Source organism: Arachis hypogaea, chromosome 13 (genome assembly GCF_003086295.3).
Source record: "Arachis hypogaea cultivar Tifrunner chromosome 13, arahy.Tifrunner.gnm2.J5K5, whole genome shotgun sequence".
In the NCBI taxonomy this organism is placed as follows: Eukaryota; Viridiplantae; Streptophyta; class Magnoliopsida; order Fabales; family Fabaceae; genus Arachis; species Arachis hypogaea.
This window is the reverse complement of record NC_092048.1, coordinates 63,320,040-63,342,741: the sequence shown is the minus strand read 5'-3', so window position 1 is coordinate 63,342,741 and position 22,702 is coordinate 63,320,040. Positions and strand designations below refer to the sequence as shown.

At 39.8% G+C, this 22,702-nt stretch overlaps 1 non-coding gene across 1 annotated transcript; it reads left to right on the top strand.

Annotated features, from left to right (window-relative positions):
• The first annotated feature begins 2,552 nt into the window (after positions 1-2,552).
• LOC112740074 (small nucleolar RNA R71) lies at positions 2,553-2,658 on the top strand. The gene has a single exon (XR_003171008.1). It is a non-coding gene; the product is annotated as a small nucleolar RNA R71 (small nucleolar RNA).
• Positions 2,659-22,702: the final 20,044 nt, after the last annotated feature.

Sequence of the window (22,702 nt, the reverse complement as noted above, 5' to 3'; positions counted from 1 at the left end):
TGCACAATCCAAAGGGCATTCTCCTATAAGCAAAGACACCATAGCAACAAGTAAATGAGGTTTTCTCTTGGTCCTTGGGGTCTACAACTATTTGGTTATAACCAGAATAACCGTCCAAGAAGCAATAATATTCATGTCCCGCAAGTCTTTCTAGAATCTGGTCCATGAAAGGTAGGGGGAAATGGTCCTTCCTAGTAGCTTCATTAAGCTTCCTATAATCTATGCACATGCGCCAGCCAGTCAGTGTTCTTGTTGGTATCAATTCATTCTTCTTATTCGGCACAACAGTGATCTCTCCTTTCTTGGGGACTACTTGCACTGGGCTTACCCAAGGGCTGTCTGAGATTGGGTAAATCACCACTGCTTGCCACAACTTCAACACCTCCTTTTGCACTACTTCATTCATTGTTGGGTTTAACCTTCTCTGTTGCTGTCTTAAGGGCTTTGCACCTTCTTGAAGTAGGATTTTGTGCATGCACATTGAAGGGTTGATTCCTTTTAGATCTGTAAGTGCCCACCCTATAGTATCCTTGTGTTGTTTCAGCACTTGGATTAGCTCCTCTTCTTATTCTTCATTCAAACTTGAATTGATGATCACTGGGTATGTGTTGTTGTCACCCAAGTAAGCATATTTCAAGCTTGGGGGTAGAGCTTTTAGTTCCAATTTTGGTGCCTCCACTTCCATTTTACTTGTCTTGTCCAGCATGATTGGTTCTTCCATAGTCTCTAGTAGTAGCTCGCCACATGAAGCTTGTTGATCTTGCTCTTTGATTTCTTTACATTGTTCTTCCTCTAGGACCCCTTGAACGAGATTTTCAATTGTGTCCACCATCATACATTCTCCAATGGATTCTTTGGGGTAGCTCATTGCCTTGAAGACATTGAAGACCATCTTCTCTTCATGTAATCTTAAGACTAGATCCCTTTTTTGAACATCGATTTTGGCTCCAGCTGTAGCTAGGAATGACCTTCCTAGGATGATTGATGTGTTGGCTTCTTCCTCCATGTCAAGCACAACAAAGTCAGCTGGAAAAATAAACTCTCCTACTTTCACCAACAAATCTTCTACTACCCCATGAGGAAACTTGAATATTCTGTCAGCCAATTGGAGTGCCATTCTAATTAGTTTGGCCTCCTCAATCCTCATCCTTTTCATCATTGCCAAGGACATGAGGTTGATGCTGGCTCCAAGGTCGCACAATGCTTTCTCAATGTTGATATCCCCTATGATGCAGGGAATTTAGAAGCTCCCAGGATCTTTTATCTTTTGGGGAAGCTTCTTTTGTATGATGGCATTGCACTCCTCAGTTAGCATTATGGTTTCCTTTTCACCCCAGTTCCTTTTTGTTGTCATGAGCTCCTTTAAAAACTTGGCATAGAGTAGCATTTGCTCCAATGCCTCAGCAAAAGGTATGTTGATCTAGAGCTTCTTGAAGATTTCTAAGAATCTAGAAAATTGGCTGTCTTTCCCATCCTTCTGCAGCCTTTGTGGATAGGGTGCCTTTGTCACATAAGGTTTTAGGACTTGCTTTGGTGAGGATGGTACAAGGGTCTCTTCTTCTTTCTTGGTTTGAGGTTCCTTTGCAGCTTCTTCTTCTTGGTTGCTTTGACTTAGGGATGCTTCTTCTACAACTTTTCCACTTCTTAGTATGATGGTCTTGCATTCCCCTCTTGGGTTGACCATGGTATCACTGGGAAATGTATGTGTAGGCATTGGTATTTGTTTAGACAAGCTCCCTATTTGTGCTTTCAATTTTAAAATTGATGCCCCTTGATTTCTTATGTTGGATCTGAACTCCTCTTGGTTTGCATCTATCTTTCTTTTAGCCTACATTTGTCTTTCCAGAACAGTGAAAATGGTTCCTGTCAGTTGTGCTGACAATTGTGCTATGGCAGCCTCCAATTTTGCAAAATTGCTACTGGTTTCATATGGTTTCATGGTTGAGGATGATGTATCTTGATGGTGGTTGTTGTGTGGTTGTTGGTTGGAGTGGTATGATGCATTTTATGAGTTGTGGTATTACCTGATTGATGGTTGGGGTTGTGGTTGTTGTATTGGTTGAATTGGTATGGTTTGTGGTCTTGGCTGTGGTTTTGTTGGTTTCCCCACCCAAAATTTGGGTAGTTCTTCCAACCAAGGTTGTATGTCTTGGCATTGGGATCATATGATGGTCTAGATGGATTGTTCACATAGTTAGCTTTCTCCCATTCACATTCCACTTCTGGTGTATCTCCTTCTTGTGGAGGGGCTTGGGCTTGAATAGCTGAGACTTGATTCTTTTCCACCTTCTTGGTTAAGGCTGCTAGTTGTGCAGTGATCACTTTGTTTTGGGCTAACAAAGCATCCATAGAATTGAGCTCCATCACTCCTCTCTTTTGAGTTTTATCTGAAGCATAGAAGTACTCATTCTCGGCCACAGTCTCTAGGACATCTATGGCTTCTTCAATGGTCTTCTTCTTGTTGAGTGAGCCCCCTGAAGAATGATCTACTGCCTGCTTTGACTCATATAGCAGTCCCTCATAGAAGATGTGCAATTGCACCCACTCGTTGAACATATCCAACGGGCATTTCCTTGTCAAATCTTTAAACCTCTCCCAGGCCTCATAAAAGGTTTCACCATCTTGCTGTCTGAAGGTTTGCACCTCAGTTCTCAATCTATTAACTCTCTGTGGAGGGTAGAATCTTGCTAAGAACTTGTCCACAACATCATCCCAAGTGGTCAAGCTCTCCTTGGGAAATGCTTTCAACTACTTTGCTGCCTTATCTCTGAGAGAAAAGGGGAACAGAAGTAGTTTGTAGGTGTCAGGGTGTACACCATTTGACTTTACAGTGTCACAAATCCTCAAGAATGTAGTGAGATGTTGGTTTGGGTCCTCTTGGGCACCCCCTCCATATTAACAATTATTCTGGACAAGTGTGATGAGTTGAGACTTCCACTCAAAGTTATTAGCATGAATTGTTCGCTTCAGGATGCTACTACCACAGTTTCCTAGATTTGGGTTGATGTAGAAGCCTAGAACTCTCCTCTCTTGCCTAACATGATTACCAGCATCCTCTCCAACATGGTTATGCACCTCTTCCTCCATAGTAACTCCCAGATCTTCCTCCACTACTTCCTCTCCAAATATTCCTTTCCCTCTTGCTTCCCTCCTTAATCTAAGGAAGGTCCTCTCAGGTTTACTATCAAAAGAGGATGAAGTTTCTCCTCTTCTACCTATCATACATTTAATAAACAGCAAGCAGAGGATAAGTGAAGGAATCACTCTTGTTAGGACTGGTGGTTAGTTTGGTTGGTGCAATTAGTCAAACAGTTAATAGAGAAAAGAAAAAAAAAGATGGAAATATGAACAATGAATAGCTAAAATGATCAAAATAAAAAAATAAGAAAATTAGGGAACTGAAATTAAAAGAATTAACAGGTTAATTAAAAGTGCTTAATCTAGCTACCCACAAATTTAATCATTGTCAAATTCAAACCAATCCCAACAACGGCACCATAAAACTTGATGACCGGAATTCACCCCCATATAAAAATGATGAATCCGTTCTTTTGGCAAGCGCACCAAAAATATCGTCAAGTAATAACCCACTAGGAGTGGGATCGTATCCACAGAGATTGGTATATCTGAGCAATTTTAATCAATGGGTGAATTAGTCAAGCTGAGCAATATAGATTGTAATTGCAGAAATTTAAATGAGCAGAAATATAAATAACTCAAAAGTAAAAAGAAGCAGTAAAGTACAGAAAGGTAAATGGCAAAAATGTAAAGTGCAGAAACATAAATAACTTAATTGTAAATGGAATAGGGAATAACAGAATTAAAGAAAGCTATAAAGAATGTGAAAGATAAGAATATAGGGAATTCATTGAGATCAATAGATGTTGTTCTCTTTGGATTAAATTCAGTTCATCTCATCTTTAATCATGCAACTCATTGACCTCTTGGCAATCATGATTGATTGAACCTCAATCCCTTGGTGATTCAATCTCTCAGAACTTGATCAATAGCCAATTCCATGGTCTAATTGCTCATGAAGAGAGATATGCTTGGTCCCTGATTATACCACACATCCTCATAGATCCAAATAGTGGGTGGATTATCTGTCACCATATCCAATCACCGAAACTCAGATCTACTCAAGTGTGAGAAGGATTTCAAGCATGGTTTCATGTTTCCTTTTCCAAGGTTCTCATGAAACCCATTTTGCATTCAACCTATTTTCCAAGATGATTGAACACTAGCATTAAAATGAAATTCCTTCTAGCAAATCAAAGAGAAGATGAAGAGAAGAAGAAATTTACTATCATTAATCCACCAAGAACAACAGAGCTCCCTCTCCCAACGAGAGGGAATTTAGCTACTCATAGCTTAAAAGAAAAGTACAAGAGATGGAAGAGATAAAGTGTAAAGTAAAATTAGATCTAAACTTAGCAATGCCAACCCAATCCAACCCCCTCTTCAGTACTTCCAGGGGATATTTATACTACTCCTAACACTAGAATTAAGAAATTAAAAAAGAGAAAGGAAAATTACAATTGGAGAGAAAAAAGAAAACTCAATAAACGTGACCTTCAAGTTTGGCGTGTGACTGGCGTTTGGGTGGCATGCCACGCCTAGCCACTAGATTTGGCTTGGCGCGCCACGCCCAGCTCTTCAAGTGGCACACCCCATGTGTTGGCATCCCTGGCGCACTACGCCTTTGAACCCAAGTGGCACGCCCAGGGTCTTCTTAAGCATTGGTTGGCCTGGCGTGCCATGCCTTCGAACCCAAGTGGCACGCCCAGGGTCTTCTTAAGCATTGGTTGGCCTGGCGTGCCACGCCCTCGAACCTAAGTGGCACGCCCAGCCTCTTCTTGGAGCTCGGCTAGCCTGGCGTGTCACGCCTTCGAACACAAGTGGCATGCCTAGGCTCTTCCTTCTTGTTATTCTTCCCTAGACAATTGAACTAGCATGGCACGCCCACGGTCTGGCGTGCCACGCCCATTGTGGCTGCTTCATCTTCCTCTCTGGATTTTTCTACTGGCGTGCCACGTACAACAGTTGGCGTGCCACGCCCATGAAGAACCTTCTTCACTTCTCTGGAAAACAGAACTGGCATGCCACACCCAGTGTATGGTGTGCCACGCCCATAGTGAATGCTTCTTCACTTCTCTGGAAAATAGAACTGGCGTGCCATGCCTAGAGTATGGCGTGCCATGCCCATAGTGTATCCTTCATTGCTCTAGTAGCTGGCGTGCCATGCCAAGAATTCAAGTGGCACGCCCAGTCTTCTTCTCCTTGGTTGCTTGAGTTGGCGTGCCACGCCTTCGACATCAAGTGGCACACCCAAGTTGGTGGTGAATGCTGGCGTGCCACGCCTTCGACCTTAAGTGGCACGCCCAGTGTTGGTGCTCATCCTTCTTTAGCATTGGCGTGCCACGCCTTCGACACCAAGTGGCACGCCCAAGTGTTTGGATCTTCAACCACTTCTCTGGAAACTTAAACTGGCATGCCACGCCTTGATGTTCAAGTGGCATGCCCAACTTAAGGTGACTGCTGTAAGCTTGGCGTGCCACGCCTGGGTCTTCAAGTGGCACGCCCAAGTGATGGGCCAGAGATGGCGTGCCACGCCTTCGATACCAAGTGGCACGCCAAAGTGGTTGTTCCCTTCTGGATTGATGAACTGGCGTGCCACGCCTAGTGGTTCAAGTGGCACGCCAATGGTGTGTGATGGACTTGGCGTGCCACGCCCCTTTTGTGGCCTTCAACATTGCTCTCTGAAAAATGATACTGGCATGCCACGCCCAGCCGGTGGCGTGCCACGCCCTTGTTAAAACCAAAACATGCTTCCCTGGAAATTATTACTGGCGTGCCACGCCCACATATTTTCATGGCGTTTGTTCTAAGTGGCACGCCCTCCTCACACGCCCAGCTTTCTTCACTGTTTTCTTCCTTATTTTGGTGATCTTTCCACCTGAAATGCAACACAAACCCAATTCAAAGCAATGTACCAAAATATATATCAATTGATGCATGAAATTGCATTTATTATATGAGATTATGTCTCTTTCATGGTCCTTTTTGATAGGAAAAAGGGGTAGATGATGCAAGTCATCATCATTGTCGACTCTGTCATCGGTAATGCCATTTGCAAATTCGAAGCTTCATAACGCCTCGTAAGATCGCACGCTCACCGGTTTCATCCTTCGTGTTAATAAGGGGTATCCTAAAGAACTAACATATCAACAGTTGCGTATAAGCATTGCATGCAATGTTGAAATAAGCTCAAGTTATCTGAAGGAATATCAAACTCAAAAAGAGAGCAGACAATTCTGAATGGTACCCGTAGGAAATTAAAAAGGTAAATTATGTTGTGATTAGACAAGGTTATAGAAAATAAGAAAATGCACCAAAAGGAAAATTAGAGTACACCTCAAGAAAGAAATTTCAAATTAATAATTCTTGGTAGAAGTAATAAGATAAATGAAATCAAAATAGGTCTTTACTGATTGTTTATCTCAATAAAAATTTCCCTCACAATTGATTAGGTCAAAATAGATTTAGGCCTAGGTCAAGGAGTACGAGTTTTGTGAAAGGTCACATGCAAGCAAGGTTTGATTATGGAAACGTTCAATTTAATTATCAAGAAAGGTCATGGAATGAAATTCTTCAACGGGAATTACAAAAGAAAGATAGATCGAGTCACAAGCATTTGTTGGTAATCTCTCTCGTATTAGGTCTCCCATTACTATCCTCAGCAACGGATACTTGTTCTTCATAGTCACTTTGTTCAACCATCGGTAATCCACGCAAAGTCGCATTCACCACCAAGCGTTTATAACCCTTAGCTACAACTGCCCCTCTTTCGATGAAGTGTTTTGCGACTTAATATCGCCAAACCTAACTCAAGTCGTTACCATATTTCACCTTTCGTAATTTTACCGTGTCAATGCTTCCTTACGTCTTCTGCTGTGTCACTCTAATTGGTTGTCAATAAGAACCCAAACCACTTGGCTGTGCTCACCAGACTTATCTTCTCCCATTAATTCTTCCGACGCTAAGTTTGGCCAGCCTTAATGGCAACGTCCCATAAAATAAAACTAAGCTAAACTCTGGTTTTAAGCTTGATGTTTAATCTAATCTTCCTAGTTCCAAAACCTTGTCTCCATCATAAGTTAATAAGAGGAGTCAAGTTACAGTCCCCCATAACGTGATTAAAACTAGGTTACCAATTTTATCATTACCTTGAGTTGGAGATCCTTAACCCCGTCATTGGGACCGGTCTGCACCTTGATCCTTTTTGTAAAGACAGCATCTAGAGATATGCCCTGACAATCCACAGCGGTAACATCCACTGAACCCAGCCATGCACGACTTTTTCGGATGGTATCTTTCACATCTCGGGCACCTTAACTCCTCTTGTTTATCCCATGCCTTCTTACCTCCTCCTCTCGCCCGGTGATACTGGTCATGGTTGATACCTTCAATATGTCCTTGAACTTGGGATTGCTGAGGGGAATGCCTACCTTTCTTGAAGTTTTAGCCTCTTGATGGAACATACTTCCCACAATCCTTGCTACTAGTACTGTGATGCTCATCTCTCAACAAAAACATCTTCTTGGCATAATCTTCAACAATTCTTGCCCTGCTCACCAATTCAGAAAATATTCAAATCTCAAATGGGGTCACAACATTCATAATATTTTCACTCAGACCTCCTTGGTACCTTTCACACTTCCACCCCACATAGGACTCAGGGGCTCCCCGATATACCCTTGAGAACCTACAAAGCTCTTCGAACTTACTCGTATACTTAGCCACAGACATTGAACCTTGCTTTAGCTACATAAGCTCTAACTCTCTGGCCTCCTTTACTAATTCAGGAAAATACTTCTTGTAGAAAGCAGTCTGAAACAGCTCCCACGGAATATTCATATTTTATAGTTGCAAAAATCGACACTCTCCTTGCCACCAATGCTGAGCTTCTCCTACGAGTTGATAAGCCGCATATTCGACAAACTGATTATTCGGACATGTTGGGTCTGTAATGCACACTCCACACCCTTAAACCAATTGTCTGCTTTAGTAGGATTTGTCAATCCATTGAAAATCGGCAGGTCAATATTCAGAAAAGTAGCTAGGGTCCTTGGAACACCACCTAAGCTGTCCTCAGCACCTTCTACATTTTTGTTTCCAAATGATTGCCTTCTCCGTCATAAAGCATTAGTAGCCATAGTAGTGCCCGCTTGAATCGTGTTAGCTAAGTTAGTCATCGCCACCATGAGTTCAGCGTGATTGTCTGTCGACGGGTTACCCTCATTCTTTCTTTGTATACGTGACTGACCTTGTCCGCAAGATGCCATTAGGGTTTCTATCTATACCAAACAGTCGATATTAAGGTGATCAGTCTCAATATCAAAAGTCTAGTGCTTCAATTATCCCAAAAAGGTACTCACAAACAAGCATGCTATATATATATCAAGCATTTAACCTAAATAGCATGAAAGAAAAAGACACAGAGTATGCAATGAAGCACAATCGGTCTATCCCTCTGGCTCACGAGGACGAACCGCTCTGATACCACTAACTGTAATACCCTAATTACCCTAAGCCTTACCTCTAGCCGTAAAGCAAAGGTTAATCAGAGGTTATGACAATCCTAAAACTTATACAAATATCATATATAGAAAGAAATAATAATTCTAGAAGCCCGATGAAGAAATAAGCTCAAAAACTAAGAGTTACAAAAATGCGAAACGTTCACATGAAGCCATAAACTTAAGGCAAAAGATATAGATACCGGATAACAAGATATAAGTATATAAGAGAGTATAATAGTAATAAGGGTCTAGCCGCCGCCCGCGGAGTTTAAGCCAGCTAGTTATATACAGACATATGCATACAGAGTTTAAACGGATAAAACAGCTTATACAAACTTTCTCTCAAAGTAAGCCTCTAGGAAGAAATGAATACAAAAGTGAGAGATCTTAAACAAAATATTCAAAATACTTCAAAAAAAGGTAGAGATCCTCCACTCTGTCACCACCAAAGTAACTCACCAAGGTGGGTTGTGACCTGCATCTGAAAAACAACAACAGAACATGGTATGAGAACTAGAGGTTCTCAGTATGGTTACAGTGCCCAGTGATGTAAGATATAAGAATCCGGGACGACAGAGGCAATTCTAAAACTTCATATCCATCACAAGATTCATCTTAAAGCATAACTAAAACATTAAAATATAACTTAAAAACATAACATAATAAAGGGGTAATCTAACTTAGTGGATTTTCTAAACTAACAATTCTCTGCTATCCCACAACCTTCACCAACCTATCCTCCATGCGATCCCATCGCCACTGCCTTCCGAACCTCCTCAATCCCAATAGAATACATAGTTAATACAATGCAAGTAAAACACAAGTATAGGCATATATGTCAAGTAATTCAAAGAGGCAATTAGGCATGTTATCCAATTAGGCATACAATTCAAGCCAGCAAAGCAAATAAACAGATAAGAGATGCACATGATGAATGCCTGTCCTATTAGGCTTTGATATCACATTGTCAGTTTAACTGCCAACCCGACATAGCTCCATGGTGATGTCATCCTTCAGAATCATAATGGGAACCTCGAGATATAGTGCTCGGAACACCGTCCAGGATTTTGTGCCTGCATACGCTAGTGATCCGAAGGGATGCGAGCGGGATACTATTGCTATGTACCTCACATCTCAACATAAGCTGGATGAACCACCGCCTTTACGCTGCCGCCGCTACCTCGGCAGGCGGTATCCAACCAAACCGTCCCTGCCAGGCGCATAGTGTCTCAACAATCTCAGTATAAAATAGTGATTCAGTGCTTTTCAGAAATCATTTTTCAATATATCCTGGATCCATCATTCCATTCCAAGTCCTAGACTCATCTCAACCACCACCAATTCATAATTTCTATTCCGAACTCATTAGTTCACCAGTTTCACAATTCATTCAGAACTCATCAGTTCGCCACTTTCACAATTCTTTATCAATAATCACCAATATACTATTCTTCCTTCTCCCTCAAGCAAACCCATCCACAGTACACCAGAAACCTAAACCTCTATTCTCTAACTTTTACCATAAATACCGAAATAATTTCACCCAAGAACGTCACTATGTTTTAACATTAAAAAACAAGCAAAAAAATCTTAGATAGGTGTCACAGAAGTTTACAAGCTTGCCGAGTAGGTGAAATAGGTTAAAGACAATATCTTTGTTGAAAACAGGGCAGTGTGTGCACGCACAGGGGTGTGCATGTGCACGCTCAGGAGAATTTTCAAGATGTGTGCATACGCATAGAGATGTGCGTACACTGATGAGCGGATAATTTATATCCTTTTGGCATTGTTTTTACATAGTTTTAGTATGTTTTAGTTACTTTTTATTATATTTTTATTAGTTTTTATTCAAAAATCACATTTCTGAAATTTACTATGAGTTTTTATGTTTTTCTATGATTTCAGGTATTTTCTGGCTGAAATTGAGGGACCTGAGCAAAAATCTGATTCAGAGGATGAAAAAGGACTGCAGATGCTATTGGATTCTAACCCTCCTGCACTCGAAATGGACTTTCTAGAGCTACCGAAGCCCAATTGGTGCGCTCTCAATTGCGTTGGTAAGTAAACATCTTGTGCTTTCCAGAAATATATAATAGTCTATTCTTTGCCCGAGATTTGATGGCCTAAACTGGCGTTCAAATCCAGCCTAAAACTTTCTGGGGTAAAACGCCAGAACTGGCACCAGAATTGGAGTTAAATGCCCAAACTGGCACCCAAGCTGGCATTTAACTCCAAGAACAGCCTATGCACGTGAAAGCTTCAATGCTCAGCCCAAGCACACACCAAGTGAGCCCCAGAAGTGGATTTCTGCACTATCTGCACTTAGTTACTCATTTTCTGTAAACCCTAGTAACTAGTTTAGTATAAAAACTACTTTTAGAGATTTATTTTATAACTTTTATCCTAGGTAACTTTTTACATCTGGGAACCTCCATTGGAGGCTGGCCATTCGGCCATGCCTAGACTATTTTTCACTTATGTATTTTCTATGGTGGAGTTTCTACACCCCATAGATTAAGGTGTGGAGCTCTGCAGTTCTTCATGAATTAATGCAAGTACTATTATTTTTCCTTCAATTCATGCCTACTTCTTCTCCAAGATATACTCTTGTACTTAATTCAGTTAAGTCAGAATGAAGGGATGACCCGTGACAATCATTGATAAACCCCATTTGTAGGGTTTATCTTATGCTTCATTTAAGGGATTTTATCACCTTTTACCCACATTTACTCAACGAAATAGCATGATTTTCTAAATTCTCCTTTAATTGTGCTTAAGAGTGAACACATGCTTTTTAAGTCTTACAATAGCTAAATTTAATTTACCTTGATTCCATTAGGTGCCTTGATATGTTTGTTAAGTGATTTTAGATTTAGGAGGAAAATATTGGATCAAGGGAATGAACGAAAAGCATGAAAAAATGGAGAACTCATGAAGAAATGAAGGAATCGCAAAAGCTGTCAAGCCGACCTCTTCGCACTTAAACGACCATAACTTGAGCTATAGAGGTCCAAATGATGCGGTTCTAGTTACGTTGGAAAGCTAACATCCGGGGCTTCGAAATGATATAAGATTTGCCATAGTTGCATTCGCGCATAGGGGTGCGCACGCGCACAGTGCGTGGATGCGCCGATGGTAGCACATGCTTCACTTAATGCAACCCGTGGCCAGCAATTTTAGAAGCCTTGTGGGCCCAATCCAACTCATTTCTGATGCTATTTAAGCCAAGGATTGAAAGGGAATCACCATACTTTACATACTTTTGATCATTAATTTAGTTTAGGTTAGTTTTAGAGAGAGAAGCTCTAACTTCTCTCTAGAATTAGGATTAGGTTTTAGATCTAGTTTAGAATTTCTTAGATCTAGTTTAATTTTATGCTTTGATCTACTTTTTCTTTTGCAATTCTTCTTTTTCTACCTTTTCTCTCTCTAGGTTAGCATTTAATTATTGTAATTCTTTACTTTTATGTTCATGCACTTTTGTTTCTTCTATTTTTATTTCAATGTAATTTATGTTTTCATGTTCCTTTATTGTTCATTTGATTTATTGTTGTTTAATTCCTTGCATTTGAGTAGTGTAGATTTACTTTCCTTGCACTTTTTACTATGCTTTCCTTTTATGCCTTCCAAGTGTTTGAAAAAATGCTTGTTTGGATTTTAGAGTAGATTTTAGTGCTCTTGGCTTTGGTAGAGTAATTAGTAACGCTTGAGTTATCTAATTCCTTTGTTGATTGATAATTAGAAGTTGCTAATTGATTTGGATACCACTAAATCTAGTATTTCCCTTGGGAGTTGGCTAGGACTTGTGGAATCAAGTTAATTCATCCACTTGAGTTTCCTCCATGGTTAGAGGTTAACTAAGTGGTAGCAATGGACAATTTGTGGTCACAATTGAGGAGGATAACTAGGATAGGACTTCTAGTTCTCATACCTTGCCAAGAGTTTTTTTAGTTGTTAGTTTATTTTCATTGCCATTTACATTTCATGTCTCTTATCCCAAAAACCCCAAAACATACCTCATAACCAATAACAAGACACTTTATTGCAATTCCTAGGGAGAACGACCCGAGGTTTAAATACTTCGGTTTATTGATTTTAGGGGTTTGTACTTGTGACAAACACATTTTTGTATGAAAGGATTATTGTTGGTTTAGAAACTATACTTGCAACAAGATTTCATTAGTGGAATGCTAAACCGTCAAAAGTCCTCTCATCAAAATGGCGCCGTTGCCGGAAAATTGCAATGGTGTTGTGTTATTGGTTATTGTATATATGTGAATATTGTGATTATGTTTGCCTTTTGCTTCTTTGTTAGTTCTTGCTAGTTTTAGGATTTAATTTTCTTGCTTCTTATTTGATTTTTGTTTTTATTTTCTCTTGTTATCATGAATTCTCACTTTGGCTATGAGTTTGGTTCTAACTATGTTGTAGGAAATGAGAGCTACAATGAGGATGTGTATCAAGGATGGGATAACCAAAGGTGGGAAGAGCCATATGCATATGATCAATCTTCATGGCAACAACCTCCACCAATGCACTATGAAGAAGAGCCATCTTATGATGCATACCAATCCAATGGCTATGGTGAATCTCCTTGTGACTTTCAAGAACCACCACCATATGCCTATGAGTCATATCCTCAACATGAACCTCAACCACACTCACAAGCCTATTTTCACCGAACACCTCCATATGACCTTGATCCATATCCACCATACCAACCACCTTTTGAACCATATGAGCCATATATGGAACCACTATTCCAAGATCACTACTCCCAAGAACCACCTCAATATACACCACATCCTTACCAAGAAGAACCACCTTCCTATCATAAACCCTTTCTCCAAGACATTGAACCCTCTTATCCACCCCAATTCTCAATAGATAAAATCCTTAGCCTTATACTTCAAGGGCAAGGAGAAATGCAAAAGGAGACAATAGAATTTGAGGCTACCTTGACCAAGGTAGTAAGCATTTTAGTCTCCCAATATTTGAGCACTCAAAGCACTCCCCTGGTCACATGTGGAGAATCAATTGAAAAGCATAGCATGAAGGAGAGATTGGAAACTCCAGTAGAACATGAGGGATGTTATTTTGTATTAGATCAATTGGAGGAACCTATAATCATTGAAGAAGAGTAAGAAGTGGTTGAAGACTTAGGAGATGCAGAACCTCCTTGGGAGCCTAGAGTCAAAGAGAACTTCTCTAAGGCGATTGAATTGGATGTTGAGGAGGAGAGTGAAAAACCTCCAAAACAATTTTTGAATGAAGACTTGGAGGGGATGAAGCAAGAATTGAGTTCCTTTGGTGATGAAGACCATGCATCCAATCTTCATGGTGGTGAATCCTTTGAACTTGAAGAACCTTCTCCCAATGAGATGGAAAGCAATGTGGAGGTAGATTTCTCTCAACCTCCCATTTAGAATTGAGTGATGGAGAAGAGCTAGATGAAAATGATGAACAAAGGATTGAAAGTGAAGAAGTTTGTGAAGAGATGAAGGTTGACAAGGAAGATCATAAGGGAGTAAAGCTTGCTAGCACATTGGAGATACCTCTTCCCAAGCCACCACCATCCATTCTTTCATTCAAGTGGGTAAATTTCTTATACTCAAGCTTTATTATTTCCCTTGAATATGGTTTGCTTGAGACGGATGGTCAACTTAGACATATTTGTGGCTTTAAGAGCAAAAGGGAGATGGTTAGTGGTTGGAAATATCATTCTAAGCTCATGATGGTTGCATGTTCAAAGTTGAATAGTAATGGTTGGTGTAGAACCCAATTGCAAGGGTCTAGGAAGTTGTTTGGGGGCTTCTTTGAGAATTATAAGGTCATGCCACCCAATTGGAATAATGACAATCAACTCAAAGATGGGTGTAGAAACAAGATATGGGATCCCGGCATACATGAGGATCAACTTTGAGAGCCCATAGTCTATGAAGAACTCCATCAAAGCTTGGGAGAATTGAACTTGAAGAGTGGAGCTCATTGGAAATGCAAGCATTGGTGGATGTTCAAGGATGGCTTCAAGCACAAGCCACCTTGATGGAGCTCCCTATAAGTCCAACCTAAGGACAATAAACAAAAGTGCTAGGTGGGAGACACCCCACCATGGTAACTTCTTTTCATTTTCTCTTTTTTTACATATTGGTAATAAGTTTAAATTCACGTTTTGATTGATTTGTTGAGTTAATTTGGTAGTTTAGTATGTTAAATAAGGTTTTATGGTGTTTTGGTAGCTGTTTGGAAGTTTGGAATGCTTGGATTGGTGCAAAAACATAGAAAAATTTTGAAAAAATAGAGTACCATCCATGCATACGCGTACTGCACGCGTACGCGTGCATCAAGCATTTTCACCTATCCACGCGCACACGCCATGTACGCGTACACGTGGATACCAAATTTTCACTCCTCCACACATTTACCCGAGAGTTATGCGAGTGTTGAGCATGCACTGTGCCCGAGGCACAAACCAACTCACGTGTACGCGCACATGACGCGTACGCGCCACTCTCGAAACAAGCCATCCGCGTGCACGTGCCATGTACGCGTATGCGTCGTGTCCATTGCACCACCATCCGCGCGCCATGCGCGCGTACGCGCGGATGTCCTTCCTTCAACAGATCTCTTTTCTTCTCCTCTTTCCATTTCTTTCCTTTTCCTTTCTTCTTCCCTTCTCCTACCCCTCATCCAACACTTCCAAACACCATTGATAACCATTTGTTTTAATTAGTTAATTAGTTAGTTAGTTAGTTGGTCTTAGTTTAGTTTTCATTTCATTTTCTCTTTTTTCATTGTAAGTGTTGGATTGTTAATCTTGTTTACCATTAATTGTTGCTGAGTACTAAACGGGATGTTATCTTAACATAATTATGTTTATAAACTTTGTTGGATTCTATTGTTGAGGTTATATTTTGTTACTTGGTTTTGAGTTTTTCATGCTTCACTTTTGTGACTACCAAGTACATGACATTGCCTTCAAGCTTTTAAATCCTTTTGAATTACATGATTTGGCCACCATGTGATTTGAACCTTCTTCTTTGATTAGGCAACTTCTTGATGGATGTTGTTGTGCATTTATCTTAATGCTTTGTATTTCATGATCATATGCATCCATATGTTTATAGCTTGAATGCTTCCATGCTTCTTTAGTGCTTGTTTTACCTTACAAGTTTACTTGAAACATCTCAAGCATACTAGGATAAGTGAAGTGCATGCTTCTTTTGCGACATTGCTTTTTATGCTAGTGTGTGTTCTAAACCGCGCAATTTAGAATTCACACACTTATTTGTCATTAATGTCACACTAATTCACTCACTCAATTCTAGTGATTAGTACCTCATTCCAACAATGTATGCTTCCTTGCTTTTGTTTTCTCATCTTATGGTGTTATATTTTTTTTTCATGAATGATGCACCGCAAGCAAAAATGGAAGCGAGATAAAGAACATGTAGCAACCGGTTGATCTACCAGCTGAAGGTGGCAATCCGAAAAGTCGCCATACCCCCTTGCTCATCTTTGAGTGTACCGAGGACGGTGCAAACTTTTAAGTGTGGGGAGGTCATCCGACCGGTCGGCGATTTTGGGTGACAAATTTTTAATTCCAACACTTTTGCATTTTCATTTTAGGTCTTTTAGGATTTTTGTTTTATTTTCTTAATTTTGCACATATATACATAATAAGCTTAGTCAAAATAATGAAATTTTTCAATATTTCTATCTATAGGGCACCAATTGATTTGAGTGAAAACTTTTCATAAAACTTGCTTGAATCATATATATATTGTGGATTATGTTTTTGAGCTAAGAACACAAGCAAGTGAGATTTGAGCCTAATTTTGTGGTTACATTTTATAACCACTTATTTTTCCTTCTTGTGTGCATTATTCTCTTTCTATGATTGTAATCCTTGATTTGTTTGATTCTCTATGTCCATTATTTTGTGTATTCATGCATTTATATGATTGAGGCCATTATTTTATTTAGCTCACTTGCCCAAATAGCGTTTTGAGCCTACGCTTAACCCACTTTGTTCTTTAATTTAGCACATTACAAGCCCTAAAGTGAAAAACAATAAATTTCCTTTATTTGGATCTTTGATTAGCTTAGGCTAGTGTGTGTGTATCATTCAAGTATGGGAACCTTGGGACATTGGGGGAATAAAAGGGTAGTTTTGTATTTTGTTGTAAATATTGGGAATTGGGTGCATGCTCATGTATTAATCAAATGTAAAACCTTATGCATTGATGTTCTTGTATATAGAAAGAAGAAAATGAGAAAAAAAAAGAGACAAAAAAGATAAAAAAAAATATAGAAAAAAAAAAGAAGAAAAGAAAGAAATAAAAAGGGGATAAAATGCCCCAAAGCAAAGTAAAGTTCAATAAAGATCAATGCATATGAGTTGTGAAATGAAAAAAAAAAATGCATGAGTATGTTAAAAAGTGAAAAATAGGTAGTTAGGTTAGTTTTGAATTGTATAGGATGTCATAGGTTAGGTGGAAAGTTTAAGTTTATCAAAGATTCAAATTTCAAGCTCACTTGACCAAATATGCATCCTACCTTGACCCTAGCCCTATTACAACCAATGAAAAGACCTCATGATACTTGTATGCGTGCATGAAATAAATGTTGATTGTTAGAAGAAAAATAAATCTTGGAAAGCATGAAGTAGGGGAGAATTGAGAGAATCAACCTTAAACACTTAAGCGAATAGAGTGAAAACACATCCGGTGAGGGTTTGATGCTCAATTACATGTTTTCACCTATGATCATCATTCTTCATTCAAGTTTGTAAAAATATTTAATAGTTCACTTCAATTGTGGTTTGGCATGGTTGCTAATACCTTTATCCCTTGTGCATATATGCTTCATGGACATTGATTTATTTTGACCAAGCAATTGCATTCATGTAGATAGTTGCATATAGTTTAGATTGCATTTAGTTAGATTTCGTTGAATAAATGTTGATACCCTTAGCTCTCTCTTGGTTTAAGCATGAGGACATGCTTGGTTTAAGTGTGGGGAGGTTGATAAACCCCATTTGTAGGGTTTATCTTATGCTTCATTTAAGGGATTTTATCACCTTTTACCCACATTTACTCAATGAAACAACAAGGTTTTGTAAATTCTCCTTTAATTGTGCTTAAGAGTGAACACATGCTTTTTAGGTCTTACAATAGCTAAATTTAATTTACCTTGATTCCATTAGGTGCCTTGATATGTTTGTTAAGTGATTTTAGATTTAGGAGGCAAATATTGGATCAAGGGAATGAACGAAAAGCATGAAAAAATGGAGAACTCATGAAGAAATGAAGGAATCGCAAAAGCTGTCAAGCCGACCTCTTCGCACTTAAATGACCATAACTTGAGCTACAGAGGTCCGAATGATGCGGTTTTAGTTGCGTTGGAAAGCTAACATCCAGAGCTTCGAAATGATATAAGATTTTCTATAGTTGCATTCGCGCATAGGGGCGCGCACGCGCACGGTATGCGGACGCGCCGATGGTGGCACATGCTTCACCTAATGCAACCCGTGGCCAGCAATTTTAGAAGCCTTGTGGGCCCAATCCAACTCATTTTGGATGCTATTTAAGCCAAGGATTGAAGGGGAATCAACATACTTTACATACTTTTGATCATTAGTTTAGTTTAGGTTAGTTTTAGAGAGAGAAGCTCTAACTTCTCTCTAAAATTAGGATTAGGTTTTAGATCTAGTTTAGAATTTCTTAGATCTAGTTTAATTTCATGCTTTGATCTACTTTTCCTTTTGCAATTCTTCTCTTCTACCTTTTCTCTCTCTAGGTTAGCATTTAATTATTGTAATTCTTTACTTTTATGTTCATGCACTTTTGTTTCTTCTATTTTCATTTCAATGCAATTTATGTTTTCATGTTCCTTTATTGTTCATTTGATTTGTTGTTGTTTAATTCCTTGCATTTGAGTAGTGTAGATTTACTTTCCTTGCACTTTTTACTATGCTTTCCTTTTATGCCTTCCAAGTGTTTGAAAAAATGCTTGTTTGGATTTTAGAGTAGTTTTTAGTGCTCTTGGCTTTGGTAGAGTAATTAGTGATGCTTGAGTTATCTAATTCCTTTGTTGATTGATAATTAGAAGTTGCTAATTGATTTTGATACCACTAAAGCTAGTATTTTCCTTGGGAGTTGGCTAGGACTTGTGGAATCAAGTTAATTCATCCACTTGACTTTCCTCCATGGTTAGAGGTTAACTAAGTGGTAGCAATGGACAATTTGTGGTCACAATTGAGGAGGATAACTAGGATAGGACTTCTAGTTCTCATACCTTGCCAAGAGTTTTTTTAGTTGTTAGTTTATTTTCATTGCCATTTACATTTCATGTCTCTTATCCCAAAAACCCCAAAACATACCTCATAACCAATAACAAGACACTTTATTGCAATTCCTAGGGAGAACGACCCGAGGTTTAAATACTTCAGTTTGTAGATTTTAGGGGTTTGTACTTGTGACAAACAAATTTTTGTATGAAAGGATTATTGTTGGTTTAGAAACTATACTTGCAACGAGATTTCATTAATGGAATGCTAAACCGCCAAAAGTCCTCTCATCAATCACCCACTATCTTCGTTACTCGCTTAGCCAAGATCCGTGTGCCTGACAACCACAAGCGGTCTACATGATGTTCAACGTAGTCATTGGACGACAGCCGTAGTATATTCTCTTGGGTATCTAATACACGGACTGAGTCCGTGAGATTAGTACCTTCGTGGTATAGGCTAGAACCATTGGCAGAATTCCTGAAATCCGAAAAGTCTAAACCTTGTCTGTGGTATTCCGAGTAGGATTTGGGAAGGGATGACTGTGACGAGCTTCAAACCTGCGAATGTTGGGTGCAGTGATAGTGTGCAAAAGGATAAGGGTCCTATTCCGACGCTAGCAGGAACCGACAGATAATTAGCCGTGCGATAGCTGTACATGGTATTTTTCATCCGAGACAAGATTAACCTGACGTGGCTGTCTCTATAGGAATCCCCATTGTCGTCACGTAATTCGCGGCTCAACAAATTCAGCAACACGGGTCGGGAGGATAAGAAGGTATTCGTTGTTATAACTCCTTTCTACCAGTATGGGGAACATCTGCTCACAGTAGCAGTTGGTAAATTGCGCAGTGTCCTTTGCTGGGAAGGCTTTCTCTCTTTCATCAACCTTTATAATCCTCTTAATTCTTTTTTTTGACGGCTTAACTACAGTTGAAGATGGCTCTGCCACTAATGCTCTTTTTGTTCCTCTTCTTGCTGGTGGTTTGGGAGTAGCTTTGTCTTTTCCTTTCTTGGTGGCCATCCTAAAAGAAAGAAAAGAGAAAGTATGTTAAAATGTCAAGGGTTAGGGCAAGGAAGGGAACGGGAAAGGTGGTAGTCAATGCACATGGAAAGATGAATGATGTTAACACATGGTCATGACTACATGTGAAAAATCATCAAAGGAAATATAGCAAGTGCATAGGTTGACAATTAAATGCAAGGTGTTTATTGGCATGCTGGCAAAGGCATGAGTAGCATAGATCAAGCATTTAATGTCCAAGTTAGATTACCAAGCCTTTCAAACTAATAACCTGTTTATAATAACAATTATATTTAAATAATATAATATAAAAAGGGTTTTGTGAAAAGCAAGCATTTAGAGTAGTAGAATAAAAGATATCGAAAAACAGTGCACAATGCCATATGGGCGTTTTCACAAACACATAGCATGCATGGTAAATAAGCTATTGAAAGTATTAAATTGAACATGCAAGCAACCCTATAAAAATTAATATATAATTGTCAAACAATTTCGTAACAATCCACAAGTAAATCATAAGAAATAATAATGACCCAAATAAATTTCCAACACCAATTAAAAGAAAAAGAAAGAAAAAGAAAACATGGGTAATGAAAGTAAAAAGAAAAAGAAAAGAAGAAAACATAAAAACAATAAGAAGAATAGAAAAGTAAGGAGGGAAGAAGAAAAGAAAAACCTTGATAATGGTGGTGAGAGAGAGAAAGTAGAAAGTGAGAAAGAAGGAAGAAGGAAGGAAGGGGAAGAAGGAAATAAGAAGGGAAAAGAAAAAGTAGGATTTGGGGAAGAGAAAGATAAGATATTATGGCAGATATGGATATGTTGTGCGGCGCCAGCGACGCGGATGCGTGGGGTACGCGTTCGCGTGAATGGCGCTGATATGAATCGACGCAGAGGGATCGGTCACGCGGACGCGTGACTCGTTCTGTGCTATGCCCTCGCGCTCGCACAACTCTCTGTTCGAAACTCATTGTTACCAAATTTCAGAGTGACGCGTTCGCGTGGTGGACGCGATCGCGTGAATGGCCAAGATTGGAATACGACGTGGACGCGTGGGGCACGCGTTTGCGTGGTAGGGCTTGTGCGTCTAGCGCCATTCCAGCCCCACTCCATCACAACTTGCTGCCATGCACCCTTTCTTACGTCGATTTTCAGGGCACGCGTTCGCGTGGTTGACGCGGACGCGTGGGAGGCATTTTTCCCACTTGACACGGACGCATCGACGACGCGGTCGCGTGGGTCAAATTGTGCCAAAGGCACGTCTCCAGCCACGCTCTCGCGTGACTTTCTGTTAAGTTTGCTTTTTCTTCCCAGGGCCAATATGACGGAGACACGTCGGTGATGCTGTCGCATCGCATGCCGTTTTCCTCCTCTCTCTTTGTTTTTTTATGCAATTGTGCAAATGAAGATGGAAACTAAATGTGCTAATAATGAGAAGAGTTATTGAAAAAGAAAACTAAGAAGAAAGAAAGGAACGATCATACCATGGTGGGTTGTCTCCCACCCAGCATTTTGCTTTAACGTCCTTAAGTTGGACGGTCCACTAGCTCAGTCTTCTGCTGTTGGTGGATCCTCCAAGAGGAAGATCTCTAGCTCCTTATTTTTCATCACCTTCTCACCATGATATAGCTTTAAGCGATGTCCATTAACTTTGATGAATTCAGAGCTTGAAGGATGACTCAGGTGGAAAACTCCGTATGGCTCAGCCTTCTCTACTCTATATGGACCTTCCCATATTGATTTCAACTTGCCTGGTATGAGCCTCAGTCTAGAGTTGTAAAGGAGGACTAAGTCCACAGGTTGGAACTCTCTCCTCTTGATGTGCTTATCATGTGCAGCCTTCATCTTTTCCTTGTATATCCTTGAGTTCTCATAAGCTTCTAGGCGAAGGCTTTCTAATTCTTGCAGTTGCAACTTCCTTTCAGCTCCGGTTTTCTCAAATCTCATGTTGCACTCCTTTACTGCCCAGAAGGCTTTGTGCTCTACCTCAACTGGGAGGTGATAGGCTTTTTCATAAACTAAGCGGAAAAGACTCATCCCAATGGGTGTCTTGTATGCTGTTCTGTATGCCCAGAGTGCATCTTGTAGCCTGGTGCTCCAATCTCTTCTGTGAGGTTTGACTATCTTCTGCAATATACGCTCTATTTCTCTGTTTTACACCTCGGCTTGCCCATTAGTCTGAGGATAGTAGGCTGTTGCCACTTTATGAATTATCCCATGCTTCTTCAGTAATCCTGTTAGTCTCCTGTTACAAAAATGGGTGCCTTGATCGCTCACGATTGCTCGTGGTGATCCAAAGTGACAAATAATATGGTTTCTAACAAAGGAAACAACAGTGTTAGCGTCATCAGTGCGGGTAGGAATTGCTTCCACCCATTTAGAAACGTAATCTACAGCTAACAATATATAAAAATAACCATTAGAATTTGGAAATGGACCCATGAAGTCAATGCCCCAAACATAAAAAATTTCACAGAAAAGCATAATCGGTTGATGCTTCTTTCTGGCGTTAAACGCCAGTCTGATGCTTCTTACTGGCGTTTAAACGCCAGTAAGCTCTTCCTCCAGAGTGAGCTGTTTTTAATGATGTTTTTCATTCTGTTTCTGATTTTTCAGTTGTTTTTGTCACTTTACATGACCATCAACCTAAAGAAAACATAAAATAGCAATGGAAAATAAATAGATATAATTAAATAACATTGGGTTGCCTCCCAACAAGCGCTTTTTTAATGTCAATAGCTTGACAGTAAGCTCTCATGGAGCCTCACAGATAATCCGAGCAGGGTTGGGGCCTCTCAACACCAAACT